Genomic DNA, 14,986 nt, shown 5'->3' with positions numbered 1-14,986 from the left:
AGGAGGTGAGGAGGAGAGAGTATGGAGGATACGGTAGGAGAGGTGAGGAGGAGGAGAGGAAGAGAGAGGAGGAGAGGTGAAGAGGAAGAGAGAGGAGAGTGTGGAGAGGAGGAGAGGGGAGGTGAGGAGGAGAGAGTACGGAGGATACGGGAGGAGAGGTGAGGAGGAGGAGAGGAAGAGAGAGGAGGAGAGGTGAAGAGGAAGAGAGAGGAGAGTGTGGAGAGGAGGAGGAGAGGGGAGGAGGAGAGGATACAGGAGGAGAGGTGAGGAGAGGAGTAGAGGTGAGGAAGAGAGGTGAGGTGAGGAGGAGGAGAGGAACTTTACTGTGCCCGTGGGGACACTGTATTGCAGTATCATGTACATGTTTAAAATGGCGGTTTAGAAACAGAGCGACAATACAGTAGACAATAGGAGAGATATCACACCTTAGTGACAGGGACAATACAGTAGACAATAGGAGAGATATCACACCTTAGTGACAGGGACAATACAGTAGACAATAGGAGAGATATCACACCTTAGTGACGTGGACAATACAGTAGACAATAGGAGAGAGATCACACCTTAGTGACAGGGACAATACAGTAGACAATAGGAGAGAGATCACACCTTAGTGACAGGGACAATACAGTAGACAATAGGAGAGATATCACACCTTAGTGAAGGGGACAATACAGTAGACAATAGGAGAGAGATCACACCTTAGTGAAGGGGACAATACAGTAGACAATAGGAGAGATATCACACCTTAGTGAAGGGGACAATACAGTAGACAATAGGAGAGAGATCACACCTTAGTGACAGGGACAATACAGTAGACAATAGGAGAGAGATCACACCTTAGTGACAGGGACAATACAGTAGACAATAGGAGAGAGATCACACCTTAGTGACAGGGACAATACAGTAGACAATAGGAGATATCACACCTTAGTGACAGGGACAATACAGTAGACAATAGGAGATATCACACCTTAGTGACAGGGACAATACAGTAGACAATAGGAGAGATCACACCTTAGTGACAGGGACAATACAGTAGACAATAGGAGAGATATCACACCTTAGTGACAGGGACAATACAGTAGACAATAGGAGAGATATCACACCTTAGTGACAGGGACAATACAGTAGACAATAGGAGAGAGATCACACCTTAGTGACAGGGACAATACAGTAGACAATAGGAGAGATATCACACCTTAGTGAAGGGGACAATACAGTAGACAATAGGAGAGATATCACACCTTAGTGACAGGGACAATACAGTAGACAATAGGAGAGATATCACACCTTAGTGAAGGGAACAATACAGTAGACAATAGGAGAGAGATCACACCTTAGTGACAGGGACAATACAGTAGACAATAGGAGAGAGATCACAACTTAGTGACAGGGATAATACAGTAGACATTGGGAGAGATATCACACCTTAGTGACAGGGACAATACAGTAGACAATAGGAGAGATATCACACCTTAGTGACAGGGACAATACAGTAGACAATAGGAGAGATATCACACCTTAGTGAAGGGAACAATACAGTAGACAATAGGAGAGATATCACACCTTAGTGACAGGGACAATACAGTAGACAATAGGAGAGATATCACACCTTAGTGACAGGGACAATACAGTAGACAATAGGAGAGATATCACACCTTAGTGACAGGGACAATACAGTAGACAATAGGAGAGAGATCACACCTTAGTGACAGGGACAATACAGTAGACAATAGGAGAGATATCACACCTTAGTGAAGGGAACAATACAGTAGACAATAGGAGAGATATCACACCTTAGTGACAGGGACAATACAGTAGACAATAGGAGAGATATCACACCTTAGTGACAGGGACAATACAGTAGACAATAGGAGAGATATCACACCTTAGTGACAGGGACAATACAGTAGACAATAGGAGAGATATCACACCTTAGTGAAGGGAACAATACAGTAGACAATAGGAGAGATATCACACCTTAGTGACAGGGACAATACAGTAGACAATAGGAGAGATATCACACCTTAGTGACAGGGACAATACAGTAGACAATAGGAGAGATATCACACCTTAGTGACAGGGACAATACAGTAGACAATAGGAGAGATATCACACCTTAGTGACAGGGACAATACAGTAGACAATAGGAGAGATATCACACCTTAGTGACAGGGACAATACAGTAGACAATAGGAGAGAGATCACACCTTAGTGACAGGGACAATACAGTAGACAATAGGAGAGAGATCACACCTTAGTGACAGGGACAATACAGTAGACAATAGGAGAGAGATCACACCTTAGTGACAGGGACAATACAGTAGACAATAGGAGAGAGATCACACCTTAGTGACAGGGACAATACAGTAGACAATAGGAGAGAGATCACACCTTAGTGACAGGGACAATACAGTAGACAATAGGAGAGATCACACCTTAGTGACAGGGACAATACAGTAGACAATAGGAGAGAGATCACACCTTAGTGACAGGGACAATACAGTAGACAATAGGAGAGATATCACACCTTAGTGACAGGGACAATACAGTAGACAATAGGAGAGATATCACACCTTAGTGACAGGGACAATACAGTAGACAATAGGAGAGATATCACACCTTAGTGACAGGGACAATACAGTAGACAATAGGAGAGAGATCACACCTTAGTGACAGGGACAATACAGTAGACAATAGGAGAGAGATCACACCTTAGTGACAGGGACAATACAGTAGACAATAGGAGAGAGATCACACCTTAGTGACAGGGACAATACAGTAGACAATAGGAGAGAGATCACACCTTAGTGACAGGGACAATACAGTAGACAATAGGAGAGATCACACCTTAGTGACAGGGACAATACAGTAGACAATAGGAGAGAGATCACACCTTAGTGACAGGGACAATACAGTAGACAATAGGAGAGATATCACACCTTAGTGACAGGGACAATACAGTAGACAATAGGAGAGATATCACACCTTAGTGACAGGGACAATACAGTAGACAATAGGAGAGAGATCACACCTTAGTGACAGGGACAATACAGTAGACAATAGGAGAGATATCACACCTTAGTGACAGGGACAATACAGTAGACAATAGGAGAGATATCACACCTTAGTGACAGGGACAATACAGTAGACAATAGGAGAGATATCACACCTTAGTGACAGGGACAATACAGTAGACAATAGGAGAGATATCACACCTTAGTGACAGGGACAATACAGTAGACAATAGGAGAGATATCACACCTTAGTGACAGGGACAATACAGTAGACAATAGGAGAGATATCACACCTTAGTGACAGGGACAATACAGTAGACAATAGGAGAGATATCACACCTTAGTGACAGGGACAATACAGTAGACAATAGGAGAGATCACACCTTAGTGACAGGGACAATACAGTAGACAATAGGAGAGATCACACCTTAGTGACAGGGACAATACAGTAGACAATAGGAGAGATCACACCTTAGTGACAGGGACAATACAGTAGACAATAGGAGAGATCACACCTTAGTGACAGGGACAATACAGTAGACAATAGGAGAGATATCACACCTTAGTGAAGGGAACAATACAGTAGACAATAGGAGAGATATCACACCCTAGTGACAGGGACAATACAGTAGACAATAGGAGAGATATCACACCTTAGTGACAGGGACAATACAGTAGACAATAGGAGAGATATCACACCTTAGTGAAGGGAACAATACAGTAGACAATAGGAGAGATATCACACCTTAGTGAAGGGAACAATACAGTAGACAATAGGAGAGATATCACACCTTAGTGACAGGGACAATACAGTAGACAATAGGAGAGATATCACACCTTAGTGACAGGGACAATACAGTAGACAATAGGAGAGATATCACACCTTAGTGACAGGGACAATACAGTAGACAATAGGAGAGATATCACACCTTAGTGACAGGGACAATACAGTAGACAATAGGAGAGATATCACACCTTAGTGACAGGGACAATACAGTAGACAATAGGAGAGAGATCACACCTTAGTGACAGGGACAATACAGTAGACAATAGGAGAGAGATCACACCTTAGTGACAGGGACAATACAGTAGACAATAGGAGAGAGATCACACCTTAGTGACAGGGACAATACAGTAGACAATAGGAGAGAGATCACACCTTAGTGACAGGGACAATACAGTAGACAATAGGAGAGAGATCACACCTTAGTGACAGGGACAATACAGTAGACAATAGGAGAGAGATCACACCTTAGTGACAGGGACAATACAGTAGACAATAGGAGAGAGATCACACCTTAGTGACAGGGACAATACAGTAGACAATAGGAGAGATATCACACCTTAGTGACAGGGACAATACAGTAGACAATAGGAGAGAGATCACACCTTAGTGACAGGGACAATACAGTAGACAATAGGAGAGATATCACACCTTAGTGACAGGGACAATACAGTAGACAATAGGAGAGATATCACACCTTAGTGACAGGGACAATACAGTAGACAATAGGAGAGAGATCACACCTTAGTGACAGGGACAATACAGTAGACAATAGGAGAGATATCACACCTTAGTGACAGGGACAATACAGTAGACAATAGGAGAGAGATCACACCTTAGTGACAGGGACAATACAGTAGACAATAGGAGAGATATCACACCTTAGTGACAGGGACAATACAGTAGACAATAGGAGAGATCACACCTTAGTGACAGGGACAATACAGTAGACAATAGGAGAGATCACACCTTAGTGACAGGGACAATACAGTAGACAATAGGAGAGATATCACACCTTAGTGACAGGGACAATACAGTAGACAATAGGAGAGATATCACACCTTAGTGACAGGGACAATACAGTAGACAATAGGAGAGATATCACACCTTAGTGACAGGGACAATACAGTAGACAATAGGAGAGATATCACACCTTAGTGAATGGGACAATACAGTAGACAATAGGAGAGATATCACACCTTAGTGACAGGGACAATACAGTAGACAATAGGAGAGATATCACACCTTAGTGAAGGGGACAATACAGTAGACAATAGGAGAGATATCACACCTTAGTGACAGGGACAATACAGTAGACAATAGGAGAGATATCACACCTTAGTGAAGGGGACAATACAGTAGACAATAGGAGAGATATCACACCTTAGTGAAGGGGACAATACAGTAGACAATAGGAGAGATATCACACCTTAGTGAAGGGGACAATACAGTAGACAATAGGAGAGATCACACCTTAGTGACAGGGACAATACAGTAGACAATAGGAGAGATATCACACCTTAGTGACAGGGACAATACAGTAGACAATAGGAGAGATATCACACCTTAGTGAAGGGGACAATACAGTAGACAATAGGAGAGAGATCACACCTTAGTGACAGGGACAATACAGTAGACAATAGGAGAGATATCACACCTTAGTGAAGGGGACAATACAGGACAATACAGTAGTGAAGGGACAGTAGACAATAGGAGAGAGATCACACCTTAGTGACAGGGACAATACAGTAGACAATAGGAGAGAGATCACACCTTAGTGACAGGGACAATACAGTAGACAATAGGAGAGATATCACATCTCAGTGAAGGGGACAATACAGTAGACAATAGGAGAGAAAGGGGACAATACAGTAGACAATAGGAGAGATATCACACCTTAGTGACAGGGACAATACAGTAGACAATAGGAGAGAGATCACACCTTAGTGACAGGGACAATACAGTAGACAATAGGAGAGAAAGGGGACAATACAGTAGACAATAGGAGAGATATCACACCTTAGTGACAGGGACAATACAGTAGACAATAGGAGAGAGATCACACCTTAGTGACAGGGACAATACAGTAGACAATAGGAGAGAGATCACACCTTAGTGACAGGGACAATACAGTAGACAATAGGAGAGAGATCACACCTTAGTGACAGGGACAATACAGTAGACAATAGGAGAGATATCACACCTTAGTGAAGGGGACAATACAGTAGACAATAGGAGAGATATCACACCTTAGTGAAGGGAGCATTAACCAGCTGGTTAGGAGAGATATCACACCTTAGTGACATTAACCAGCTGGTTAGGAGAGATATCACACCTTAGTGAAGGGAGCATTAACCAGCTGGTTAGGAGAGATATCACACCTTAGTGAAGGGAACATTAACCAGCTGGTTAGGAGAGATATCACACCTTAGTGACGTTAACCAGCTGGTTAGGAGAGATATCACACCTTAGTGAAGGGAACATTAACCAGCTGGTTAGGGGAGATATCACACCTTAGTGACATTAACCAGCTGGTTAGGAGAGATTTCACACCTTAGTGAAGGTAGCATTAACCAGCTGGTTAGGAGAGATAACACACCTTAGTGAAGGGAACATTAACCAGCTGGTTAGGAGAGATATCACACCTTAGTGAAGGGAACATTAACCAGCTGGTTAGGAGAGATATCACACCTTAGTGAAGGGAGCATTAACCAGCTGGTTAGGAGAGATATCACACCTTAGTGAAGGGAGCATTAACCAGCTGGTTAGGAGAGATATCACACCTTAGTGAAGGGAGCATTAACCAGCTGGTTAGGAGAGATATCACACCTTAGTGAAGGGAGCATTAACCAGCTGGTTAGGAGAGATATCACACCTTAGTGAAGGGAACATTAACCAGCTGGTTAGGAGAGATATCACACCTTAGTGAAGGGAGCATTAACCAGCTGGTTAGGAGAGATATCACACCTTAGTGAAGGGAACATTAACCAGCTGGTTAGGAGAGATATCACACCTTAGTGAAGGGAACATTAACCAGCTGGTTAGGAGAGATATCACACCTTAGTGAAGGGAGCATTAACCAGCTGGTTAGGAGAGATATCACACCTTAGTGAAGGGAACATTAACCAGCTGGTTAGGAGAGATATCACACCTTAGTGAAGGGAACATTAACCAGCTGAATTTTAGGCCGTCGTTGTCAATAAGAATGAGTTATTAACTGACTTGCCCAGTTAACATTTGAGGTAAATAAAATAGTCCTTTTGTGCCCCTGATCCCAGAGACCGTCAGGAGAAAGAGGAGGCGGAGAGGGAGGGTCGGACACTGCAGGAGGAGGAGGAGACCGACGCCGTACACAGCCCCTTCCAGCCAATCGGCAACGTCATCAATGAGGTGAGGAATACACTGGGCCAATCAGCATCACCTTTGTGGATTTGTTTGAAATGGCACTCTAGTCCCTATGAAGTGCACTGGTTTTGACCAGAGCCCTATGTGTTTGTTGTTGTGTCCCCTTTAGGGAATAGGGTGCCATTTGAGCCGCAGGGTCAATGGGGGGGTTCCAGCTGTATTAATGCCAGGGGGGGTTCCAGCTGTATTAATGCCATGGGGGGTTCCAGCTGTATTAATGCCATGGGGGGTTCCAGCTGTATTAATGCCATGGGGGGTACCAGCTCTATTAATTACATGGGTGGTTCCAGCATTATTAATGCCAATGGGGGGTTCCAGCTGTATTAATGCCATGGGGGGGTTCCAGCTGTGTTAATGCCATGGGGGTTCCAGCTGTATTAATGCCATGGGGGGTTCCAGCTGTATTAATGCCATGGGGGTTCCAGCTCTATTAATGCCATGGGGGTTCCAGCTGTATTAATGCCATGGGGGTTCCAGCTGTATTAATGCCATGGGGGTTCCAGCTGTGTTAATGCCATGGGGGTTCCAGCTGTATTAATGCCATGGGGGGTTCCAGCTGTATTAATGCCATGGGGGGTTCCAGCTGTATTAATGCCATGGGGGGTTCCAGCTGTATTAATGCCATGGGGTGGTTCCAGCTGTATTAATGCCATGGGGGTGGTTCCAGCTGTATTAATGCCATGGGGAGGTTCCAGCTGTATTAATGCCATGGGGGTTCCAGCTGTATTAATGCCATGGGGGGTTCCAGCTGTATTAATGCCATGGGGGTTCCAGCTGTATTAATGCCATGGGGGGGTTCCAGCTGTATTAATGCCATGGGGTGGTTCCATGGGGGTGTTCCAGCTGTATTAATGCCATGGGGGGGGTGTTCCAGCTGTATTAATGCCATGGGGGGGTTCCAGCTGAGTTAATGCCATGGGGGTTCCAGCTGTAGTTAATGCCATGGGGGTTCCAGCTGTATTAATGCCATGGGGGTTCCAGCTGTATTAATGCCATGGGGGGTTCCAGCTGTATTAATGCCATGGGGGTTCCAGCTGTATTAATGCCATGGGGGTTCCAGCTGTATTAATGCCATGGGGGGTTCCAGCTGAGTTAATGCCATGGGGGGTTCCAGCTGAGTTAATGCCATGGGGGTTCCAGCTGTATTAATGCCATGGGGGTTCCAGCTGTATTAATGCCAGGGGGTTCCAGCTGTATTAATGCCATGGGGGTTCCAGCTGTATTAATGCCATGGGGGTTCCAGCTGTAGTTAATGCCATGGGGGGTTCCAGCTGAGTTAATGCCATGGGGGTTCCAGCTGTATTAATGCCATGGGGGGTTCCAGCTGTATTAATGCCATGGGGGTTCCAGCTGTATTAATGCCATGGGGGTTCCAGCTGTGTTAATGCCATGGGGGGTTCCAGCTGTATTAATGCCAGGGGGTTCCAGCTGTATTAATGCCTTGGGGGGTTCCAGCTGTATTAATGCCATGTATTAATGGGAGGATCCAGCTGTGTTAATGCCATGGGGGTGTTCCAGCTGTATTAATGCCATGGGGAGGATCCAGCTGTATTAATGCCATGGGGGTGTTCCAGCTGTATTAATGCCATGGGGAGGTTCCAGCTGTATTAATGCCAGGGGGGTTCCAGCTGTATTAATGCCATGGGGTGGTTCCATCTGTATTAATAGCATGGGGTTCCAGCTGTATTAATGCCATGGGGGGGGGGTTCCAGCTGTATTAATGCCATGGGGAGGTTCCAGCTGTATTAATGCCATGGGGAGGTTCCAGCTGTGTTAATGCCATGGGGAGGTTCCAGCTGTATTAATGTCATGGGGAGGTTCCAGCTGTATTAATGTCATGGGGAGGTTCCAGCTGTGTTAATGCCATGGGGGGGTTCCAGCTGTGTTAATGCCATGGGGGGGTTCCAGCTGTATTAATGCCATGGGGGTGTTCCAGCTGTATTAATGCCATGGGGGTGTTCCAGCTGTATTAATGCCATGGGGTGGTTCCATCTGTATTAATAGCATGGGGTTCCAGCTGTATTAATACCATGGGGGGTTCCAGCTGTATTAATGCCATGGGGAGGTTCCAGCTGTATTAATGCCATGGGGAGGTTCCAGCTGTGTTAATGCCATGGGGAGGTTCCAGCTGTGTTAATGCCATGGGGAGGTTCCAGCTGTATTAATGTCATGGGGAGGTTCCAGCTGTGTTAATGCCATGGGGGGGTTCCAGCTGTGTTAATGCCATGGGGGGGTTCCAGCTGTGTTAATGCCATGGGGGGGTTCCAGCTGTGTTAATGCCATGGGGGTTCCAGCTGTATTAATGCCATGGGGTGGTTCCAGCTGTATTAATGCCATGGGGTGGTTCCAGCTGTATTAATGCCATGGGGGTGTTCCAGCTGTATTAATGCCATGGGGGGGTTCCAGCTGTATTAATGCCATGGGGGGTTCCAGCTGTATTAATGCCATGGGGAGGTTCCAGCTGTATTAATGCCATGGGGGTGTTCCAGCTGTATTAATGCCATGGGGGGGTTCCAGCTGTATTAATGCCATGGGGTGGTTCCAGCTGTATTAATGCCATGGGGGTGTTCCAGCTGTATTAATGCCATGGGGGGGTTCCAGCTGTATTAATGCCATGGGGGTTCCAGCTGTATTAATGCCATGGGGGTTCCAGCTGTATTAATGCCATGGGGGGTTCCAGCTGTATTAATGCCATGGGGGGTTCCAGCTGTATTAATGCCATGGGGTGGTTCCAGCTGTATTAATGCCATGGGGTGTTCCAGCTGTATTAATGCCATGGGGGGTTCCAGCTGTATTAATGCCATGGGGGGTTCCAGCTGAGTTAATGCCATGGGGGTTCCAGCTGTATTAATGCCATGGGGGGTTCCAGCTGTATTAATGCCATGGGGGTTCCAGCTGTATTAATGCCATGGGGGGTTCCAGCTGTATTAATGCCATGGGGGGTTCCAGCTGTATTAATGCCATGGGGGTTCCAGCTGTATTAATGCCATGGGGGGTTCCAGCTGAGTTAATGCCATGGGGGTTCCAGCTGTATTAATGCCATGGGGGTTCCAGCTGTATTAATGCCATGTGGGGGTTCCAGCTGTATTAATGCCAGGGGGTTCCAGCTGTATTAATGCCATGGGGGTTCCAGCTGTATTAATGCCATGGGGGGTTCCAGCTGAGTTAATGCCATGGGGGGTTCCAGCTGTATTAATGCCATGGGGGGGTTCCAGCTGTATTAATGCCATGGGGGGGTTCCAGCTGTATTAATGCCATGGGGGGTTCCAGCTGTGTTAATGCCATGGGGGGTTCCAGCTGTATTAATGCCATGGGGAGGTTCCAGCTGTATTAATGCCAGGGGGGTTCCAGCTGTATTAATGCCTTGGGGGGGTTCCAGCTGTATTAATGCCATGGGGAGGATCCAGCTGTGTTAATGCCATGGGGGTGTTCCAGCTGTATTAATGCCATGGGGAGGATCCAGCTGTATTAATGCCATGGGGGTGTTCCAGCTGTATTAATGCCATGGGGAGGTTCCAGCTGTATTAATGCCAGGGGGGTTCCAGCTGTATTAATGCCATGGGGTGGTTCCATCTGTATTAATAGCATGGGGTTCCAGCTGTATTAATGCCATGGGGGGGGGTTCCAGCTGTATTAATGCCATGGGGAGGTTCCAGCTGTATTAATGCCATGGGGAGGTTCCAGCTGTGTTAATGCCATGGGGAGGTTCCAGCTGTATTAATGTCATGGGGAGGTTCCAGCTGTATTAATGTCATGGGGAGGTTCCAGCTGTGTTAATGCCATGGGGGTTCCAGCTGTGTTAATGCCATGGGGGTTCCAGCTGTATTAATGCCATGGGGGTGTTCCAGCTGTATTAATGCCATGGGGGTGTTCCAGCTGTATTAATGCCATGGGGTGGTTCCATCTGTATTAATAGCATGGGGTTCCAGCTGTATTAATACCATGGGGGGTTCCAGCTGTATTAATGCCATGGGGAGGTTCCAGCTGTATTAATGCCATGGGGAGGTTCCAGCTGTGTTAATGCCATGGGGAGGTTCCAGCTGTGTTAATGCCATGGGGAGGTTCCAGCTGTATTAATGTCATGGGGAGGTTCCAGCTGTGTTAATGCCATGGGGGTTCCAGCTGTGTTAATGCCATGGGGGTTCCAGCTGTGTTAATGCCATGGGGGTTCCAGCTGTATTAATGCCATGGGGTGGTTCCAGCTGTATTAATGCCATGGGGTGGTTCCAGCTGTATTAATGCCATGGGGGTGTTCCAGCTGTATTAATGCCATGGGGGGGTTCCAGCTGTATTAATGCCATGGGGGGGTTCCAGCTGTATTAATGCCATGGGGAGGTTCCAGCTGTATTAATGCCATGGGGGTGTTCCAGCTGTATTAATGCCATGGGGGTTCCAGCTGTATTAATGTCATGGGGGTGTTCCAGCTGTATTAATGCCATGGGGGGTTCCAGCTGTGTTTATGCCATGGGGGTGTTCCAGCTGTATTAATGCCATGGGGTGGTTCCATCTGTATTAATGCCATGGGGGGGTTCCAGCTGTGTTTATGCCATGGGGGTGTTCCAGCTGTATTAATGCCATGGGGGGGGTTCCAGCTGTATTAATGCCATGGGGGTTCCAGCTGTGTTAATGCCATGGGGGGGTTCCAGCTGTATTAATGCCATTGGGAGGATCCAGCTGTGTTAATGCCATGGGGGTTCCAGCTGTGTTAATGCCATGGGGGAGTGGTGGTTCCAGCTGTATAAATGCCATCAGGGGTTCCAGCTGTATTAATGGGTGTTCCAGCTGTATTAATGGGTGTGTTCCAGCTGTGTTAATGGGTGTGTGCCATTCATGCAGAATGAAGACAAGCTGAAGAAGAGACCGACAGGAGGGCAGGTGGGTGGTGCCAACGATGCTAGAGAAGGAGGGCAGGAAGAGGAGGAGGAGGAGGAGGAAGAGGACAGCGAGAGACAGACGCCAGAGAGCGGCGGAGCCTCAGTGGAGCGGACGAAGAAGAAGACTAGTAAACTGAGACTGAAGAGGAAACACAGAGTGGACCCTCTGAGGACGGAGGAGACAGCAGCCCCCGAGAGCCCCACACCTCTACCACTACCTGGTGAGAGACACACCTCCACCACTACCTGGTGAGAGACACACCTCCACCACTACCTGGTGAGAGACACACCTCCACCACTACCTGGTGAGAGACACACCTCCACCACTACCTGGTGAGAGACACACCTCCACCACTACCTGGTGAGAGACACACCTCCACCACTACCTGGTGAGAGACACACCTCCACCACTACCTGGTGAGAGAGACACCTCCACCACTACCTGGTGAGAGACACACCTCCACCACTACCTGGTGAGAGACACACCTCCACCACTACCTGGTGAGAGACACACCTCCACCACTACCTGGTGAGAGACACACCTCCACCACTACCTGGTGAGAGAGACACACATCCACCACTACCTGACACACCTCCACCACTACCTGAGAGACACACCTCCACCACACACCTCCACCACTACCTGGTGAGAGACACACCTCCACCACTACCTGGTGAGAGACACACCTCCACCACTACCTGGTGAGAGACACACCTCCACCACTACCTGGTGAGAGACACACCTCCACCACTACCTGGTGAGAGAGACACACATCCACCACTACCTGGTGAGAGAGACACACCTCCACCACTACCTGGTGAGAGAGACACACCTCCACCACTACCTGGTGAGAGACACATCTCCACCACTACATGGTGAGAGAGACACACCTCCACCACTACCTGGTGAGAGAAACACACCTCCACCACTACCTGGTGAGAGAAACACACCTCCACCACTACCTGGTGAGAGAGACACACCTCCACCACTACCTGGTGAGAGAGACACACCTCCACCACTACCTGGTGAGAGAGACACACCTCCACCACTACCTGGTGAGAGAGACACACCTCCACCACTACCTGGTGAGAGAGACACACCTCCACCACTACCTGGTGAGAGAGACACACCTCCACCACTACCTGGTGAGAGAGACACACCTCCACCACTACCTGGTGAGAGAGACACACCTCCACCACTACCTGGTGAGAGAGACACACCTCCACCACTACCTGGTGAGAGAGACACACCTCCACCACTACCTGGTGAGAGAGACACACCTCCACCACTACCTGGTGACACACCTCCACCACTACCCGGTGAGAGACACACCTCCACCACTACCCGGTGAGAGAGACACACCTCCACCACTACCCGGTGAGAGAGACACACCTCCACCACTACCCGGTGAGAGAGACACACCTCCACCACTACCCGGTGAGAGAGACACACCTCCACCACTACCCGGTGAGAGAGACACACCTCCACCACTACCCGGTGAGAGAGACACACCTCCACCACTACCCGGTGAGAGAGACACACCTCCACCACTACCCGGTGAGAGAGACACACCTCCACCACTACCCGGTGAGAGAGACACACCTCCACCACTACCCGGTGAGAGAGACACACCTCCACCACTACCCGGTGAGAGAGACACACCTCCACCACTACCCGGTGAGAGAGACACACCTCCACCACTACCCGGTGAGAGAGACACACCTCCACCACTACCCGGTGAGAGAGACACACCTCCACCACTACCCGGTGAGAGAGACACACCTCCACCACTACCCGGTGAGAGAGACACACCTCCACCACTACCCGGTGAGAGAGACACACCTCCACCACTACCTGGTGAGAGAGACACACCTCCACCACTACCTTCTACTAATAATGTGTTTTGTTGTTTAAGTGGGATGGGCTTCTACTAATAATGTATTAGTTGTTGTTTTAGTGGGATGGGCTTCTACTAATAATGTATTTTGTTGTTTTAGTGGGATGGGCTTCTACTAATAATGTGTTTTGTTGTTGTTGTTTTAGTGGGATGGGCTTCTACTAATAATGTATTAGTTGTTGTTGTTTTAGTGGGATGGGCTTCTACTAATAATGTATTTTGTTGTTTTAGTGGGATGGGCTTCTACTAATAATGTATTTTGTTGTTTTAGTGGGATGGGCTTCTACTAATAATGTGTGTTGTTGTTTTAGTGGGATGGGCTTCTACTAATAATGTATTTTGTTGTTTTAGTGGGATGGGCTTCTACTAATAATGTGTTTAGTTGTTGTTGTTTTAGTGGGATGGGCTTCTACTAATAATGTATTAGTTGTTGTTTTAGTGGGATGGGCTTCTACTAATAATGTATTAGTTGTTGTTTTAGTGGGATGGGCTTCTACTAATAATGTATTTTGTTGTTGTTTTAGTGGGATGGGCTTCTACTAATAATGTATTTTGTTGTTGTTTTAGTGGGATGGGCTTCTACTAATAATGTGTTTTGTTGTTGTTTTAGTGGGATGGGCTTCTACTAATAATGTGTTTTGTTGTTTTAGTGGGATGGGCTACTCCCAAAATGTCTAGGCTTCCCAAGCTGGAGCCTCTTGGCGATAGGAGCCGATCCGGTAATGATGTTTAAAGTGACTGTCTAGACCTGTCATCTGACTCTCTCCACCACCACTCCACTGCTGTATGTTAACCACTAACTAACCACTAACTAACCACTAACTAACCATCTGTTTGTTCGTCATCTAGCAGCCTGTTCATGGCATGCTGTTGTTTCTTCTCTTTCACTAACAGCTGATGATGTCTCTTATTCCATGTTAACCACTAACTAACCACTAACTAACTACTAACTAACTAACTACTAACTAACCACTAACTAACTACTAACTAACCACTAACTAACCA

At 47.2% G+C, this 14,986-nt stretch overlaps 1 pseudogene; it reads left to right on the top strand.

Moving 5' to 3' along the window:
* Positions 1-14,986, top strand: part of LOC135532042 (ADP-ribosylation factor-like protein 13B) — an 83,977-nt pseudogene that overhangs the window by 12,837 nt on the left and 56,154 nt on the right.

This window comes from Oncorhynchus masou, unplaced genomic scaffold, assembly GCF_036934945.1.
Source record: "Oncorhynchus masou masou isolate Uvic2021 unplaced genomic scaffold, UVic_Omas_1.1 unplaced_scaffold_1703, whole genome shotgun sequence".
NCBI classification, from domain to species: domain Eukaryota; kingdom Metazoa; phylum Chordata; class Actinopteri; order Salmoniformes; family Salmonidae; genus Oncorhynchus; species Oncorhynchus masou.
This window is presented reverse-complemented; position numbering and strand designations above follow the sequence as displayed.